General features: G+C 42.3%; 1 pseudogene; it reads left to right on the top strand.

Annotated features, from left to right (window-relative positions):
* The first annotated feature begins 2,074 nt into the window (after nucleotides 1-2,074).
* LOC123454905 lies at nucleotides 2,075-2,174 on the top strand (annotated as a pseudogene).
* Nucleotides 2,175-3,349: the final 1,175 nt, after the last annotated feature.

Raw genomic sequence — 3,349 nt, forward strand, 5'->3', positions numbered from 1 at the left:
CATCTCTTTTTACCGTGCTCCTCATTTCATCCATCAGGAAATTCTCTTGGCTTGTATTCTCAAAAGACAGCTAAAATTGGACCATTTCTCACTAATCCCACCACCACTCCCCTCCTCTAAGCTTCCGTCTCTTGCACGGACTCACAGCTGGTCTTCCCTCTGCGCTCTGGCTGACTTCCTTTGTTTCTGTGAATTCTTTTAGTTAGCATGTAAAACAATTGTCTTGGTATGACATTTTCACTCATACGTATCACTGTGCTTTGCCAGCCTTTCACCTGCTTGCTCTTCCATGTGACAAGGGTCATAGTACCCCACTCTTCCCTTGCTCTACCTCCCCTCCAGGTCATCTATGGTCTCAGCTCTAACCTTCTCTCTTCAGTACTCCCCTCCAGCCACACCAGCCCCATCACTGTGTTGTATTTATTTTATTTTATTATTATCTTTTGGGGTTTTTTTTATTATTTTATTTATTTATTTGAGAGCGACAGACACAGAGAGAAAGACAGATAGAGGGAGAGAGAGAGAATGGGCGCGCCAGGGCTTCCAGCCTCTGCAAACGAACTCCAGACGAGTGCGCCCCCTTGTGCATCTGGCTAACGTGGGACCTGGGGAACCGGGCCTCGAACCGGGGTCCTTAGGCTTCACAGGCAAGCGCTTAACCGCTAAGCCATCTCTCCAGCCCTGGGTTTTGTTTTGTTTTGTTTTGTTTTGTTTTGTTTTGTTTTGAAGTAGGATCTTGCTGTAGCCCAGACTGACCTGGAATTCGCTATGTAGTCTCAAGCTGGCCTCAAACTCACAGTGATCCTCCTACCTCAGTCTCCCAAGTGCTGGGATTAAAGGCGTGCGCCACCATGCTGGGAAACCACTGTGTTTTAACTGTATAGAGCCACAATGTTTCCTCTACTCTGTAGCATTATTTTGCGGATACCTGCATGGGTGGTTGTTACTCAAATGTCCTCTTTTCAAACAGCACTTCTTTAGTAAAATGTGCAAACAGCCCTCAGTGTAATCCACTGCTAATCACCAAACCCTGATTTTATTTATCCATGCTATGCTTTGAATATGCCCCTGCCCCTATTTCATGTATAGGAAAACTAATCACCAAATTCACCTGCTAATGGTATTTTGCAGGCGAGGCCTTTAGGGATGTAGTTAGATTAGGAGAAGTCTCTAGAGTTGGACCCTCGGGATCACATTAGTGGCTTTAGAAGTAGAGGAAGAGAGATTCAAGCTAGTAAGCTTATTCTGTCTTGCCAGACGATGCCCTTGGTGATGCTGTGTTGGAGCAAGAAAACCCTCGCCAGATGCTGAACAGATGCCCATAACCATGTTCCTGGACTTCCCACCTCCAGACTGCGAGCCAAAGAAACTTCTATACAAATAGAAGTTTGTAGAAGATTTTGTTGTAATAGCAACACAAATTAGACCAAGACAATGCAGATGCCATACAAGTTGTCCATATACAGCAGGTAGTTCAAAGGCTTTGAATGTATTCACTGAGTCCCCATCACTACAAGATTAGAACATTTTATCACTTCAAAAAGAAACCCCATTCTAATCAATTACTCCCATTTCCCCCAAATTCTCCTCCCCCAATCCCTGAACAACCATTTCAATTGTTTCCATATTTAGCATCATGAATACCGCTGTAGTAGACAGGAAAGTCTAGTCATCTCTTAACATAGTGATTCCAATTCCTTTAGATATACTCCCAGAAATTAGCCTGTTGGATCTGATAATTCTGCTTTTAGTTATCTGGGGGAAAAAAATTTTGAAAAAAATATTTTATTTATTTATTTGACAGAGAGAAAGAGAGAGAGAGAGAATGGGCACACCAGGGTCATCAGCCACTGAAAATGAACTTCAGGTGCATAAACCACCTTGTCCATCTGGCTTGTGTGGGGCCTGGAGAATTGAACCTGAGTTCTTTGGATTTGTAGGCAAGCACCTTAACTGTTGAGCCATCTCTCCAACCCAAAAATCTGTACAATCTTTATCAAACTGTCTGCATCAGTTTACAACATGAGCACTGTATAAGCGTTTCCTTTTCTCCACATAAAACATATTATCACACTCGCTTCAGCAGCACATACACTAAAATTAGAACAATACAGAGATTAGCATGGCCCCTGTGCAAGGATGACGTGCAAATTCGTGAAGAGTTTCATATTCTAAAACACCCTAGGGCTGGAGAGATGGCTTAGTGGTTAAGCACTTGCCTGTGAAGCCTAAGGACCCAGGTTCGAGGCTCGGTTCCCCAGGTCCCACGTTAGCCAGATGCACAAGGGGGCGCATGCGTCTGGAGTTCATTTGCAGTGGCTGGAAGCCCTGGTGCACCCATTCTCTCTCTCTCCCTCTATCTGTCTTTCTCTCTATGTCTGTCGCTCTCAAATAAATAAATAAATAAAATGAATAAAAAACCCTAATTACTTTTCATTCATTTTTTTTTCAGTTATCTGAAGACAGAGTTTCACTATGTAACCCATGTTGTATCTTCCTCTTGCATCCTGGGATAATAGATATGTGCCACTACACCTGACTTCTTTCATTCATAGATAGATAGATGACAGATAGGTAGAAAGATGATAGAAATAGGCATGATACAATATGATATGATACATCATATGATATGCTATGATATCCAATTTAACAGTAGTAAGTTATAGCTCATTGTTTATTAGTTTTCATTTCTCTGATGATTAAGCATGTGAGCATTTTCCATATATTTGTTGGCTATTCCTTTGTATATCTTCTTTGGATAAAATATTTTTGGGGCCCTTTGCACATTTTTTTTATTCAGTAGAAATTTTATATGGACAAATCATGTCTTGGTACCAATCTCCCCCTCCCTGGCCCCATTCCACTTTAGTGGGGTGCTGGCATTCACGATGGAGTTACAGGGATAGGAACTGTGGGAGCAATGGACAGTCATTGTGGGGGGGGGTGGAGCTTTGCCCATTTTTTAAGTTGGATTATTTGTTTTCTTATTGTTGATTGCTTGCACTCCCCATAAACTTTGGATCTCAGTTCTTTATCTGAAGTAAGATTTACACGCATGGTCTCTCCTGCGATGGCTCCTCTCTTCTCTGGTCTCCTTCCCTGTGCTGAAGCTCCTCGGTTTGATGTCACACAACTTGCCTGCTCTTGTTTTCATGGCCTGTGAGACTCAAGGGTTTCTTTTTAAAACTTATTTTATTTACAACTTCCATAATTACAGACAATAAGCAATGCTAATTCCCTCTCCTTCCCACTTTCCCTGTCGCAAATCCACTCTCCATCATATACCCTCCCCCTCTCAATTAGTCTCTCTTTTATATTGAGGTCATCATCTTTTCCTCCCATTCTGAAG

This window comes from Jaculus jaculus, chromosome 14, assembly GCF_020740685.1.
Source record: "Jaculus jaculus isolate mJacJac1 chromosome 14, mJacJac1.mat.Y.cur, whole genome shotgun sequence".
In the NCBI taxonomy this organism is placed as follows: Eukaryota; Metazoa; Chordata; class Mammalia; order Rodentia; family Dipodidae; genus Jaculus; species Jaculus jaculus.